This window comes from Staurois parvus, unplaced genomic scaffold, assembly GCF_062004578.1.
Source record: "Staurois parvus isolate SC_StPar_1 unplaced genomic scaffold, SC_StPar_1.0 ptg000946l, whole genome shotgun sequence".
In the NCBI taxonomy this organism is placed as follows: domain Eukaryota; kingdom Metazoa; phylum Chordata; class Amphibia; order Anura; family Ranidae; genus Staurois; species Staurois parvus.
In genome coordinates, this window is record NW_028318742.1 from 592,383 (window position 1) to 608,576 (window position 16,194).

Here is a 16,194-nt window from a genome sequence, read left to right on the forward strand (position 1 = left end):
TCTACAGCTGTCAGACCTTAGAGTGTTCAGTATTGATGCTCCATGCACACGGGGCGTTTTAATAACGCTGGTAACGTTAGCTGTGGAAAGTCACGTTAAAAAAATTGAGTTTTTCAGCATTTTTGTATTAGCATTTGGCCACGTTTTCGCATTTGCGTTTTTACCAAAAAAAAATCTCTTTTTTTTTAGCCAAAAATGCTGGATTGCCACGATTTCTCAGCACTAGAGTGTTTTTACAGCTAAAAAACTCCTCAGTCCTGGGTTTTTTGCCAGCCAAAAAAATCACTGATTACAGTCCATGTGTGCATGGACACATAGGATAATATGCTTGGGGATTACTGGCTGTAGAAAAAACGGTCAAAAGCCAAAAACAGCCGCTGTAAAAACGTCCCGCGTGCATGAGGACTCACAATTAGTGTATAAAACCTCCAGTGTGAAATCAAACAAAATCAAAAAATATTATGTGACAAAACAAAGAAAGAAACCTGCAACCTGGTATACGTGTCAATACACAAACACGCCTTAACCACTTGCGGACCACCTACCCACAATCTACTGTGGTTGAGTTCCCCAGCCCGCCTACTCCTGTGTCGTGATTGTACACAGTGGGAACCTGTCAGCAAGTCCTGGCCAATAATTCACTGCCAGGACCTGCTGATCAGCTGTGTACAATCACTAGCCCAAAGCTCTGTGTTGACAGTCAACAGAGAGCTCTATACACAGGCAACAATCTCTCTGTCTCTCATCCCTGCAAAGCAGGGAATGCTAAACTAAGAGATCATTAGTAAAAATCTGAACACTTTACACATGTTACACATAGTTAGGCACACATTTAACCCCTTGATTGCCCTAAAGGTTAACCCCTTCCCAGCCACCGTCAGTACAGTGACAGTGTAGAGTGTTATCACTGATCACTGTATTAACCGCCTCCAGTGAAACACAGACATGGCCCACACAGTAAAACGGCACACAGTTAACCCTTCTATTTCCTCAGATGTTAACCCCTTCCTGCCCAGTGCCATTAGTACAGTGTCAGTGCTTTTTATTAGCACCAGGGGTGGACTGACCATTTGGAAACTCGGGCGCTGCCCGAGGGCCTGGGGTCAGTAGGGGGCCCCATAAGATGCCCCTGGTACCTTTTTCATAGGCTTTTTTGAGTTTGGGCAAGGACACAGGGGACCCATGATCTCCTATTGCTCAGGGGCCCCATGAGTTGTCAGTTCGCCCCTAATTAGCACTGATCACTGTATTGGTGTCACTGGGGATGTCAGTGACACCAAGTTAGTTCCCCCCAGTGTCAGAATGCCCACCGCAGTCCCGCTATAAGTCACTGATCGCCGCCATTACTAGTAAAAAAAAAAATTCCAGTATATATACTGCCGTTTGTAGACGCTATAACTTTCTTTTAAATCAATTAATTTACACTTATTGGGATTTTTTTTTTCAGCAGAGACACGGAGCAGAATACATTTTGGCCTAAATTTATGACGAAATTTGATTTTTTTCATTTTTTTCACTGGACATGTTTACTAGCAAAAAGTAAAAAATATTGTGTTTTTTTCACAATTGTCAGTCTTTTTTTGTTTATAGAGCAAAAAAACAAAATCGCACAGGCGATCAAATACCACCGAAAAAAAGCTCTATTTGAGGGGAAAAAAGAACGTACATTTCATTTGGGTGCAGCGTTGCATGACCACGCAATTGTCAGTTAACGCAGCGCCATATCGCAAACAAATGACATGGTCAGGAAGGAAGGTAAATCCTCTGGAGGGCAAGTGGTTAGTGTCACTGGTGATGTCAGTGGCAGTTAGTAAATTACCCCCAGCGTCAGTTAGTGTCAGATTGCCTTCCGCACTATCCCAGTCCCATTATAATTTGCTGATTACCGCCATTAGTCGTATAAAAAAAATTCCAGTATATATACCATAGTTTGCAGGCGCTATAACGTTCATGCAAACCATGCAAGAGCCATGTATAAAGAAGATGAGGATGGGAATGCACAGCACAGCATGCATAATGGAGCAGTATAGAATATATAGTGCCTCTCCAGAGAAAAGCAGGGTGGAGATAGGACTGTATAGCACACTGTGCATAGGGCAGCAGTGTAGAAAAGTGTTTCTCAAACTTTTTTCAGTCAAGGCATCCTTTAAAATTATGGATAATTTCAAGGCACCCCATTCTAAAATGTAAAAAAACTGTTCTACACACATCCAGTACACCCAACGTTAGAGGTGATTTATTCTTCCAAACCAAATACACCTTTGCTCACTGGTACTGACTAGTATTCCAATGTGTCTCTCTCAGGTGTCCTCCCTCACTCTGCTAATGTGACCCCAGTGCTAGCGGAGAGGGGCAGGGGAGGAGCAAAACAATGATGTGCATGCATCCAACATCCTCCTTATCAACTGATGATGTCATTGGTTGTTAGGATGCTGGCAGCTAGAAGGTCATACAATTGCACAATGAAAACCTGTGGCTTTGTGTAATGATAGGCAGGATTGATCCCCCTGCTGGCTTACATTCCATTTTTGGACATTTTTACGAAGGCACCCCTGAAGAAGCCTAAAGGCACCCCAGGGTGTCTGGGCACCCTGGTTGAAAAAGGCTGGTGTAGATTATAGAACATATAATGCAATATACAGAGCAGAGTGGGGTGAAGAGGGGTATGTACAGCACAGTATGCATAGTGGAGCATTGTAGAATATAGAATATATTGTGCCATGTACAGAGAAGAGCAGAGTGGAAAGAGGCATGTATAGAACAGTGTGCATACTGGGGCAGTGTGGAGTATACAAGGTATGGTGCCAGGTACATAGAAGAGTATGGTGGCGACAGGAATGAACAGCACAATGTGCATAGTGAAGCAGTGTAGAGTATAGAATGTATGGTGCCATGTACAGAGAACAGCAGGGTGGATAGGACCATGTACAGCACAGTGTGCATAGCAATAGAAAAACAGTGTAGAGCGGGGTGTCAAACTCAATTTCATCGTGGGACACAACCTTATGGTTGCCCTCAAAAGGCTGGTTGTATCTTTAAGACTAGATGTCCGGAGCACCCCCCCCCCTTACATCAGATGTCAAGAGTCCCCCACCATCAAAAGTCAAGAGTTCCCCACAGGGGCGGGCTGACAACTCATAGTGCCCCCGGGCAATAGGGGATCATGGGGCCCCTGTGTCCTTGCCCAAACTCAAAAAAGCCTATGAAAAAGGTACCAGGGGCATCTCATGGGGCCCCCTACTGACCCTGGGCCCTCGGGCAGTGCCCGAGTTTCCAAATGATCAGTCCACCCCTGGTCCCCCACCCTCCCTTACATCACAGTGGACCCCCCTTAGTATAGAATGTATGGTGTCATGTACAGAGAAGAGCATGGTAAACAAGAGCATGTATAGCACAGTGTGCATATTGGGGCAGTGTGGAGTATAGAATGTATGGTGTCATGTACAGAGAAGAGCAGGGTGAACAGGGGCTTGTATAGCAGTGTACATATTGGGGCAGTGTGGAGTATAGAATGTATGGTGTCATGTACAGAGAAGAGCAGGGTGGAGAGGGGTATGTACAGCACAGTATGCATATTGGGCAGTGTAGAGTATAGAATGTATGGTGTCATGTACATAGAAAAGTATGGTGGAGGCAGGAATGAATAGCACAATGTGCATAGTGAAGCAGTGTAGAGTATAGAATGTATGGTGCCATGTACAGAGAAGAGCAGGGTGGATAGGACCATGTACAGCACAGTGTTCATAGCAATAGAAAAACAGTGTACAGCAGGGGTGTCAAACTCAATATCATTGTGGAACACATCAGCCTTATGGTTGCCCTCAAAAGGCCGGTTGTATCTTGAAGACTAGATGTCCAGAGCACCCCCCCCCCTTACATCAGATGTCAAGAGCCCCCCACCATCAGAAGTCAAGAGTCCCCCACCCTCCCTTACATCACAGTGCACCACCCTTACCTTGTGCTGTTGCCAGGAACAATCAGGGATGGAGCTGGGAAGCAGAAAGTGCAGGGTCTGGAGGAGAACCAGAGGAAAGCTGGAGTCAGCTGAATGCTGAGGCCAGGAGAGGTGGAGATGCTGTGGCTGCACAGAGAGGCACAGGATCTGTAGGAGGAGTTCTGTCCTCCCCTCTGGTGTCGACTGCTGAGACAAGGTTGTGGCGGAGATGAGGGGGGTGATACATCTACAGAGGAGATGCAAAGGCCACATGAAATGGCCTGGAGAGCCAGATTCGGCTGTGGTGTAGAGTATAGAATGTAAAATGCAATGTACAGAGCAGAGCAGGGTGGACAGGGGCATGTATAGCACAGTGTGCATAGTGGAGCAGTGTAGAGTAAAGAATGGATGGTGCCAGGTACTCACTGAGAAGTGTAGGGTGGAGTCAGGACTGTATAGCACAGTGTGCATGGTGGAGCACTGTACGGTAGAACAACGTTTTTCAAGCTTTTCAACACAGAGGAACCCTTGAAAACAACTTTCCAGTCTCAAGGAACCCCTGCTAAAGTTACTATATCTACAACTCATGATACATTAGTGTGATGGTCAATGGAAAGAATGCTCCTTCCACTTGTGGTCATTGGAAAGAATTCCTGCTTACGGATAGCTAAAAAGATCAATGGTGTCAGTGGGAACTTATCTGAGAGGCAGAAATTACTCGTTGCTCAAGGAACCCGTAGCAACCTCTGGAGGAACCCTAGTGTTCCATGAAACCCTTGTTGGGAAACCCTGGTGTAGAGTATAGAACAGGGGTGGGCAAACTTTTTGACTTGAGGACCGCAATGGGTTCATATATTGGACCCGGGGGCCGGACCAAGAGTAGATGAATGATGTGTATGTGTCATCCATAGTAAGTATAGTAATATTCCCCCATAGTAAGCATAGTAATTAATCCCCCATATAGTTATTCATCCCCCATAGTAATTAATCCCCCATATAGTAATTCATCCCCCATAGTAATTCATCCCCCATAGTAATTAATCCCCCATATAGTAATTCATCCCCCATAGTAATTCATCCCCCCTATAGTAATTCATCCCCCCTATAGTAATTCATTCCCCCTATAGTAATTCATTCCCCATATTAATTCATCCCCCATATTAATTCATCCCTCATATAGTATTTCATCCCCCATAGTACTATTCCCCCCCCAAGTAGTAAGCCAAGTCCCCCCTGTGTCAATTCACTTACCTTTGCTCCGCGCGTTCCTCACGCCGTGTTCCCGCGCCGTTCCGGTCTTCAGGGCGGACTGTGAGAGGAGCCTAGCTCCCCTCACGTTCGTCACGCTGCCCCACCTACACACATCCTGACAGCCATCCTGACAGTATCACGCTCCACGGGCCGGATTAAAAGGTCCGCCGGGCCGTATACGGCCCGCGGGCCGTAGTTTGCCCATTGCTGGTATAGAATGTACTATAGAGCGGAACAGTGGAGATACAGCAATATAACACTGCATACAGAACTTGTTTCTCTGAAATATTTTCCAGCATTCCCAAAGGTGTATTTGCTCTGATAATAACCTGCTATCCCCATGGGAGGAGTTGCCACTTATTTCTATGACTTCACACCTAGGTGCAGCTGGCTGCAAATAATTACAAAGCTATAAGCCCTCTGGCATCATAACAGCAAATTACCAAGGTCCAGGAATAACCTACAGCAAGAGAGCATTCTGCCTGACAAGACAATGGCAAGAGTATAAGAAAGAGTTCCTCTGGCAATAATACTGCAGAATGTGTTTATTCTATTAATAATAGATAATAATGCCTCTCTTACCTTAGTATGAGAGGACATCCTATAATACCATTGATTGATAACATCAATGCTGTCCATCAAGCACCTTTTCCCCTGGGTCTTGGACATCGCTCACTATATTATGAGGATCTCAGTGTACTTTTTCTTTGGATACTTCGATGAACCTGATGACCTTCCCCATCAGAAATAGTACTCATGTCACTCTTTTTGGTCTCTCTAATTACCCTGCTCCTTGTTTATTAACCCAATTACCCTGGGTCCTAGTCTAAAATTGTAATACCGAACCTTTCTGCCACCCTCTTCATCAAGCACCTTTTCCCCTGGGTCTTGGACATCGCACACTATATTAAGAGAATCTCAGTGTCCTTTTTTCTTTGGGTACTTCGATGAACCTGATGACCTTCCCCATCAGCCATAGTACCCAAGTCACTCTTTTTGGCCTCTCTATGTGCCCTGTTCCTTGTTTATTAACCCAATTACCCTGGGTCCTAGTCTAAAATTGTAATACCGAACCTCTCTGCCACCTTCTTCATCAAGCACCTTTTCCCCTGGGTCTTGGACATCGCTCACTATATTATGAGGATCTCAGTGTACTTTTTCTTTGGGTACTTCCATGAACCTGATGACCTTCCCCATCAGAAATAGTACTCATGTAACTCTTTTTTGCCTCTCTAATTACCCTGCTCCTTGTTTATTAACCCAATTACCCTGGGTCCTGGTCTAAAATTGTAATGCCGAGCCTCTCTGCCACCCTCTTCATCAAGCACCTTTTCCCCTGGGTCTTGGACATCGCTGACTATATTATGAGGATCTCAGTGTCCTTTTTCTTTGGGTACTTCCATGAACCTGCTGACCTTCCCCATCAGCCACAGTACCCAGGTGACTCTTTCTGGACTCTCTAATTACCCTGTTTCTTGTTTATCAACCCAATTTCCCTGGGTCCTAGTCTAAAATGGTAATGCTGAGCCTCTCCGCCAGCCTCTTCACAGTAGGTCGCTCTGTTTCCCTTCTTAATTTGGACTAAATTCGGATAGTGCCAGCTGTAGTGGAACTTCTGACTAGATATGTGCGGGTCGTTTCACTTCGAACTGAAATTCAGATGAAATTTTTGTTATTTGGAGATTCAGATGTATCCGGATTTCTGAATTACAATAGTAAACAAACTCGAAATAATAAAAAACAAAATTTTCTAATCAAATTTGAAAATTAAATCAAATTTAAAAACATTAGAAATATAAACAAATCGCTAACTATTGCTGATTTCCTTCAAAGACGATGTGTAGCCATCTTCTGAAATGTGAATTTCAAAAAGAATAGAACAGGTTACAACAGAATGGAAAAGAATAGAAAATAAAGGAATATTTATTCCTTTATTTATTTAATTTATTTATTTCAGGTACTTATATAGCGTCGTCAATTTACGCAGCACTTTACATATATACTGAACATTCACATCAGTCCCTAACCCTCAAGGGGTGTACAATCTAAGGTCCCTAACTCACATTCATACATACACATACTAGGGCCAATTTAGACAGGAGACAATTCACCTACCAGCATGTCTTTGGAGTGTTGGAGGAAACCGGAGTTCCCAGAGGAAACTCACGCAGGCAGAGGGAGAACATGCAAACTCCAGGCAGGTGGTGCCGTGGTAGGGATTTGAACCACCAACCTTAATACTGCCAGGCGGAAGTAATAAAATAGAATATAAAAAATAGAACAGATTTGAATAGAATAGGGTAGAATAAAATAGAAAGTATAGAGCCATTTTATGAAATGTAAATTTCAAAAAGAATAGAATAGAATAAAATATAATAGAACAGTACAGAATAAAAAATAGCATAGAATAGAACAGAAAATAGAAAATAAAGGAATAGAATAGAAGAATATAGAATAGATTGAAATAAAATAGCATATAGCCGTTTTTCGAAATTTAAAAAAAAAAAAAAATTACCTAACGCAGTGTTTCTAAATTGGGGTTCTGCTGTGATCTACCTGCAAGCAGCTGACAGGTAGATCGCATGGACACACGTGCAGGGAAGCCAATGGCACACTATTGGCTGTAGAATGTTGTTCCCTGATGGCCCCTGCTCCCCTCCTGTCCATCCTGGATGCTTGTATGTGATATCATCTGGGATGGACAGGATAGGAGAAGGGGAGTAAAGGCCAGCGAGGAACAGTGCGTCACTGGAGGACTGTTGAAAGACGCCTTTGAAGACAGGTAGAAGAAGTAGGCTGGTACAGTAGTGTGCCTAGCTGTGTCCCCCAGACTGTGCCCAATAGTCTGTCCCATACAATGTGCATGGTCCCGTGTAATGTGCCCTATCTCATGTAAAGTGCTCTGTCCCATGTAATGTGCCCTGTCTCCTGTAATGTGCCCTTTCCCATGTAAAGTGCCTTGTCTCATGTAATGTGCCCTGTCCCATGTAATGTGCCCTGTCCCATGTAATGTGCCCTGTCTCCTGTAATGTGCCCTTTCCCATGTAAAGTGCCTTGTCCCATGTAATGTGCCATGTCTCCTGTAATGTGCCCTTTCCCATATAAAGTGCCTTGTCCCATGTAATGTGCCATGTCTCCTGTAATGTGCCCTGTCCCATGTAATGTGCCCTGTTTCCTGTAATGTGCCCTTTTCCATGTAAAGTGCCTTGTCCCATGTAATGTGCCATGTCTCCTGTAATGTGCCCTTTCCCATATAAAGTGCCTTGTCCCATGTAATGTGCTCTGTCCCATGTAAAGTGCTCTGTCCCATGTAAAGTGCTCTGTCCCATGTAATGTGTCCTGTCCCATGTAATGTGCTTTGTGCCCTGTCCCATGTAATGTTCCCTGTCCAATGTAATGTGCCCTGTCCCATGTAATGTGCTATGTCCCATGTAATGTGCCCTGTCCCATGTAATGTCCCTGTGCTGTGTCCCATTTAATGTGCCTTGTGCTTTGTCCACTGTAATGTACCCTGTCCCATGCTATGTGCCCTGTGCTTTGTTCCATGTAATGTGCCCTGTGCACTGTCCTATGTAATGTGCTCTGTCCCATGTAATGTGCCATGTGCTTTGTCCACTTTAATGTGCTCTCTCCCATGCTATGTGCCATGTGCTTTGTTCCATGTAATGTGCTCTGTCCCATCTAATGTGCCATGTGTTTTGTCCACTGTAATGTGCTCTGTCCCACGCTGTGTGCCCTGTGCTCTGTCCCATGCAATGTGCTCTGTCCCATGCGATGTGCTCTGTCCCATGTAATGTGCTCTGTCCCATGTAATGTGCTCTGTCCCATGTAATGTGCTCTGTCCCATGTAATGTGCCTTGTGCCCTATCCCTTATAATATGCTCTGTCCCATATAATGTGATGTGCCCTGTGCCCTGCCCCAAGTAATGTGCCCTCTTAAATATAATGTCCTCTGTGCCCTGCAATGTGCCTTGTGTTCTGTCCCATTTAATGTGACCTGTGCTCTGCCCCACATAATGTGCCATGCAAGGGAGGACTGGCCATTTGGAAACTTGGGCAGAGCCTGAGGGCCCGGGGTCAGTAGGGGGCCCCATGAGATGCCCCTGGTACCTTTTTCATAGGCTTTTTTGAGTTTGGGCAAGGACACAGGGGCCCCATGATCCCTTTTTGCGTGGGAGCCCCATGAGTTGTCAGTCTGCCCCTGGTGCCATGCTCCATGCTATGTGCCTTGTGCCCTGTGCTCTGTCCCTTGTAATGTGCCTTGCCTCCATGTAATGTGCCCTGCTCCCGCATTATGTCCCACATAAGAGTCCTGTCACACTCACCTCTGGCATAACCCTCCTGCCAGCCAATGAGGACTGGCATTGCATCCGTGCACGTCACCCCTACCATCCACAGGACAGTATTATCAGTGCTGGGCCTACAAAGAGGGACGCTCCACAAGACAGCGTAATCAGTGCGGCAGATGAGGGGTTAGTGGAATCACAGCATGCGGAGGCTGGGATCTCATTTTGATTGAATTTTTTATCCCATTATGGGCCTGAGTGGGGCCTCATGTCTAAGTTTTGCCTAATGCCTCACAAAGCCTATAGCCACCTCTGCTGTGGCCATTGGGAGTACAAAATGCTCCAGCATCATTGGGGTAAACAATGCCCCAAGCTTGGTGGTCAGTGGACAATAAGGAATTACATAGTGCCTATGGTCCGTAGAAGGAGGACTACAGCCCTATCACTGGTATTAGTGGAAAAAATAATACCCCATTATTTGTGCCAGTGGAAGGAATAGTGCCCTATTGGTGTCAGTGGAAGAAATAGTACCCCCTCCTCCCACTGGTGTCAGTAGGAGGAATAGTGCCCTATTGTTGGTGTCAGTGAAAGGAATTATGCCCAGCTGTTGGTGTTGTAGTGCTTCACCATTCATGCTAATGGCAGGAATAGTGTTCCATCATTGGTGCCAGTAGGAGTTGTAGTGTCCAGGGGTGGACTGACAACTCATGGGGCCCCCGGGCAATAGGGGATCATGGGGCCCCTGTGTCCTTGCCCAAACTCAAAAAAGCCTATGAAAAAGGTACTCATGGGGCCCCCTACTGACCCCAGGCCCTCGGGCAGAGCCCGAGTTTCCAAATGGTCAGTCCGCCCCTGGTAGTGTCCCATCATTTATATCAATTGTAGGAATTATGCTCCTATTTTTTTATGTCAGTGGAAGGAACAGTGCCTCGTATCAGTAGGAGAAATTGTGCCCCAAGGGCAAGCAAAGGGCTGCATTTGGCCAGCAGGCCAAAGCTTGGAGACTACTGGTCCAGAAGAAAGTTGAAATAAGGCTAAATATGGAATTTTTAATATCGTAAGCTCAGAGGTAGGATGGGATGGCACCCACTGTATGTTCCTAATAGGATGGAAGAGAGTCCAAGTGGGTGTCAATGGTGTGGTGATGTTCATTTATAGGCCAAATGACACAGCAATGGTGGGTAAATGAAATGAGTTGTTTTTCAGTGAGGCCCCATAAAAGTAGTTACTTACCTAAAAGTATTTTTGGCTCCTATAGATTAACAATTTTCCAACATTTTGTTGAATTTGTTGTTTTCTGTGAAATCATTCATCTACAACAGAGTTATGTCCATACGTTCAGTTGAACACAAAGTACAGGATATTTTGTGTCTGTAATTGTGAGAGGTGATTTTGGTTTAATAGGAGACTGATACATAATGATCATAGGTCAGAATGGGAGGCTGATGGGCCCAGTTTATGCATCAGTCATTTTGTTCATTAAGGAGTAGAAGTAGAACAGATAGCATGCAGAGCCGAAGTGATAAGACCCAGGGAGAAATTGATTAAAGGGAAGTCTTTACACAGATGTTGCATCTGAAAACATGCATTTAATGAGCTCAGGCTTGTTTGCGCCTTTGTTTTTACAACTAAATTCCAGAAGAAGACCACCCTGCCTCTGAGAGCAAAGCAGTCTGCAAACTTTATAAAGCAAGAGCTTTATTTCAAAAAGTTAATGCCACTAACTTTGTTTTTATTGTTTTTAAAAATATTAATGAAATTAAAAGCACTCATCCTGTATAATACAAAGAGAGGAGAACACCTCCTGTCTCCTATTAGCGCTAGGGAAAGGTTCTTACACATAGGTGTCCGTTTATGATCCGTTTATTCAGAGGATCACAGCTATTCTCTGGTCATTCACAGTTTATGACACCCAGGAGAACATGTTCAGCCCTTCACTGGAGATCTGTGTTCTCCCTCCAAATTCTCCAGCCCAGAGCTGGAGAATCGGAGGGACCGCAAACTAAGGTGTCCGTTTATGAACCAGCGGTAATAGATCGCTGCTCAGTTCTCCGGCATTCTCGGAGAACACAGTTCTCCTGTGAATGCAGTTTATGAAGCAGTTCTCCGAACGAAGGGAGAACGGTCTCCAAACGCTGGAGAACGGTCTACAAACTCTGGAAAACGGCTGATTTTACTATAATCTCGTGAGATTACAGTAAAAGATCAGTTTACTAAGCAGAGGTAAATTATCTCTGCTTAGTTTGCGGTCCCTCCGATTCTCCAGCTCTGGGCTGGAGAATCTGGAGGGAGAACACAGATCTCCAGCGAAGGGCTGACATGATCTCCTGAGTGTCATAAACTGTGAATGACCAGAGAATAGCTGAGATCCGCTGAATCGCAGCTATTCTGTGTGTCATAAACGGACACCTAAGCAGAGATAATTTACCTCTGTTTAGTAAACTGATCTTTTACTGTAATCTCACAAGATTATAGTAAAAGCAGCTGTTTTCCAGCGTTTGTAGACCATTCTCCCTTCGTTTGGAGAACTGATCTACATATGCTTCATCAGGGACGGACTGACAACTCATGGGGCCCCCGGGCAATAGGGGATCATGGGGCCCCTGTGTCCTCGCCCAAACTCAAAAAAGCCTATGAAAAAGGTACCAGGGGCATCTCATGGGGCCCCCTACTGACCCCGGGTCCTCGGGCGGTGCCCGAGTTTCCAAATGGTCAGTCTGCCCCTGTGCTTCATAAACAGCATTCACAGGAGAACTGTGTTCTCCGAGAATTCCGGAGAACTGAGCAACGATCTATTACTGCTGGTTCATAAACGGACACCATATTCAGCTTTGCACTCTCAGGGAGCATGGAGCACCTCCCTCTCTTATTTCCTCCTCGCTTTTTCCTTCCTATTTCTCTCTTGTTTAATGTTACGCTTTCTGCCTTGGTGGTTCCTTTTTCTCCTTTCCTCTGATCCTTAGCATTGAATGACCCTTCCAGTGTTGCCTCTTCCAGCTCTCTTCTCCTGCCTAGTAGCAATGAACGTACTGCTGCCACCAGAAAATCCTACCAGCATCTGGACATCACAGCCTTGCTTAGTTGAATCCAGTCTAAAATTCACGATGCGTGAGTCTACATGGTGTGTTCAAAAACCAGGAGGTTTATTTATAATATGGAACACATAGTACAGAAATCTTAGAATGTCAGCTTTTATGCTCTCAGGGAGCATGGAGCACCTCCACCTCTTCTCTCCTCCTTGGTTATTCTCTCCATCTTTCCCTCCTACTTAATGTTACACTTTGTACCTGCTTGGCCCCTTTTTCTATTTTCATCTGATCCTTAGCATTGAATACCCCTTCTCGCTCTCTTCTAGTAGCAATGAACATACTGCTGTCACCAGATGATCCTGCCAACGCTTGGATCTTAAGGCACCACAGACATTACCAGCCTCAATTAGTTGAATCCATCATAAAACAAATCGCTAACTATTGCTGATTTCCTTCAAAGATGATGTGTAGCCATCTTCTGAAATGTGAATTTCAAAAAGAATAGAACAGATTACAACAGAATGGAAAAGAATAGAAAATAAAGGAATATTTATTTATTTCAGGTACTTATATAGCACCGTCAATTTTACACAGTGCTTTACATATATATATTGTACATTCCCATCAGTCCCTAACCCTCAAGGGGCGTACAATCTAAGGTCCCTAACTTACATTCATACACATACTAGGGACAATTTAGACAGGATCCAATTAACCTACCAGCATGTATTATATGTGGGAGGAAACCGGAGAACCCGGAGGAAACCCACGCAGGCACAGGGAGACCATGCAAACTCCAGGCAGGTGGTGCCGTGGCTGGGAACCAACAACCCTAGTACTGCTAGGCGGAAGTGCTAACGATTTAGCCACTGTGCTGCCCAAAATTCATGATGCACGAGTCTACATGGTGTGTTAAAAACCAGGAAGTTTATTTATAATATGCAACACACAGCACAGCGATTTTAGAAAGCCTTGGCGTGTTTTGTGCCATAGTTCATAGTCCTAAGGTCCACATTTAACTTTATGCTGTAAGGGAGCATGGACCATCTCCCTCTCTGCTCTCCTCCTCAGTTTTTCTCTTTCTCTTTCCCTCCCATTTAATGTTATATTCTCGTCTTTTCATGAATTTTGGAGGGACGTCCAGTTCTTGGTGATGTCACTGTTGCACCATATTTTCTCCACTTGATGATGACTATCTTCACTGTGTTCCATGGTATATCTAATGCCTTGGAAATTATTTTGTAATATTCTCCTGACTGATACCTTTTAGCAATGAGATCCTTCTGATGCTTTGGAAGCTCTCTGTGGACCATGGCTTTTGCTGTAGGATGCTACTAAGAAAATGTCAGGAAAGACCTACTAGAACAGCTGAACTTTATTTGTGGTTAATCAGAGGCACTTAAAATGATGGCAGGTGTGTACTGACTCCTATTTAACATGATTTTGAATGGGAATGCTTAATTCTGAACACAACTACATGCCCAGTTATAAGAGGGCATGTACACAAATTCAACCACATTATTTTAGTTTTTTATGTTTACCCCCCCCTAAAAGATTTCAGTTTGTTTTTCAATTGAGATGTACAGTTTATAGATTACATTAAAGGTGTAAAAAGTTCTGAAATGATTTATCTTTGTCTCTTTTATTACATCATGGAAACCTCACATTTTAACAGGGGTGTGCAGACTTTTTATATCCACTGTATGGGAGCTTTTTTACCTTCCATTAGGCTCTGAGATTTACACATCTCTGACTGTCTGGCAAGGCAGAACACCTGCTTTTTTTTGCAAAGTTTCCAAGGAAAACATTGCCCAAAGCATCACACTGCCTCTGCTGGTTGGCCTTCTTCCCATACGGCATCCTAGTGCCATCTCTTTCCCAGGTAAGCATTGCACATGCACCCAACTATCCACGTGATACAAAAGAAATTGTGATTCATCAGACCAGACCACCTTCTTCCACTGCTCTATGGTCCAGTTCTGATGATCACGTGCCCATTGTAGGTGTTTTTGGCTGTGGACTCAGGTCACCATGGGCACCCTGACCGGACTGCAGCTACACAGCCCCATACACAACAAACCACAATGCCCATTTTTTCTGCTTTCAATGCATCAGCATCATGGACAACATGTTTACTTGCTGCCCAATAGATCCCACCCACTTTCAGATGTCATTGTAATGAGATAATCAATGATTTTCACTTAACCTGTCAGTGGTCATAAAATTATAGCGGATACAATAACCTCTTCATGCTGAGCGTATGCAAATATGCTGCCTCTCATATTGCATATTTGAGTACCATTTGTAAACAAACACAGAAAGATTTGGACCTCCCACAGAAAGGTCCAAATCTCTCCTTGCAATCGGGACCTTTCTGATCACGTGACTGCTGGGACAGCCAATCATGATGGTCACATGATCCTAAACCCTGCCCCGCCTCCCGGTGTAAGAAACCCCTTAAAAGGGGTTAAGTGCAGATGTGCCTTGAAGCAGTCTTTTTTCTACTTAAAAGTACAGGGGCACACCAAAATACCAGCAAAGCATTATCGCAGCTGAAGGCGTCCAATGTGTACATTTATCAATGTAATGTTGATAAATGTAAGGTTCTGCACTTGGGGGCCAAGAATATGCATGCCTCAGACATACTAGGGGGGTACAGCTGGGGGAATCAATGGTGGAGAAGGATCTGGGGGTTCTGGTAGATCACAAGCTTAATAATGGCATGCAATACAAGCTGTGGATTCTAAAGCGAGCAAAATCCTCTCTTGTATTAGGAGAGGTATAGACTCCAGAGAGAGATATCATTTCCCCGGTACAAATCATTAGTAAGACCTCATCTGGAATATGCAGTTCAGTTTTTGGCACCAATTAACAAAAAGAACATTGGGTAACTGGAGAAAGTACAGAGAAGGGCAACCAAACTGATAAGAGGCATGGAGGAGATCAGCTATGAGGAAAGATTAGAGGAACTAAACTTATTATCTCTTGAGAAGAGGAGATTAAGGGGGGATATGATCTCCATGTATAATACATAAGGGGGAATATGATCTCCATGTATAATACATAAGGGGGGATATGATCTCCATGTATAATACATAAGGGGGGATATGATCTCCATGTATAATACATAAGGGGGGATATGATCTCCATGTATAATACATAAGGGGGGATATGATCTCCATGTATAATACATAAGGGGGGATATGATCTCCATGTATAATACATAAGGGGGGATATGATCTCCATGTATGATACATAAGGGGGGATATGATCTCCATGTATAATACATAAGGGGGGTATGATCTCCATACATAATACATAAGGGGGGATATGATCTCCATGTATAATACATAAGGGGGGATATGATTTCCATGTATAATACATAAGGGGGATATGATCTCCATGTATAATACATAAGGGGGGATATGATCTCCATGTATAATACATAAGGGGGGGATATGATCTAAAGGTATAATACATAAGGAGGGGATATGATCTCCATTTATAATACATAAGGGGGATATGATCTCCATGTATAATACAGAAGGGGGGATATGATCTCCATGTATAATACATAAGGGGGATATGATCTCCATGTATAATACATAAGGGGGGATATGATCTCCATGTATAATACATAAGGGGGGATATGATCTCCATGTTTAATACATAAGGGGGATATGATCACCATGTA